The following is a 392-nucleotide window of genomic DNA, read 5'->3' as shown; positions in this document are numbered from 1 at the left end:
AGACACATTACAGCATGAAACAACTGCAGATCAATTTACTAAAATATTGCTGCCATGATCAGACTTACAACCCAGACAGGTAGATGCAACTGATGTTCTTGTCAGTATTAAAAGGCAAAAGGTGAATGGCTTTCCACTCCTCCAATCTCAGCTTGTTATTTTAACACTTCTTGTGTCTGATTCTGCATAAATCACTAATTAGACCGAAAAACGACCAGTATAACTATTCACATTGTAATTATGTCGGAAAGTCTATTTAAAATGTTTTAATATTGTCATAATAATCTGTCACCTAAATAGGGCATCACTTCTCCAAGGCCAGGATTATCCCTGATGTAAATAATTAATGATAAAATATTTATACACAAATAAATAGCAGTTTGTTTGTTTGG

Source organism: Sphaeramia orbicularis, chromosome 21 (assembly GCF_902148855.1).
Source record: "Sphaeramia orbicularis chromosome 21, fSphaOr1.1, whole genome shotgun sequence".
In the NCBI taxonomy this organism is placed as follows: Eukaryota; Metazoa; Chordata; class Actinopteri; order Kurtiformes; family Apogonidae; genus Sphaeramia; species Sphaeramia orbicularis.
This window is presented reverse-complemented; position numbering follows the sequence as displayed.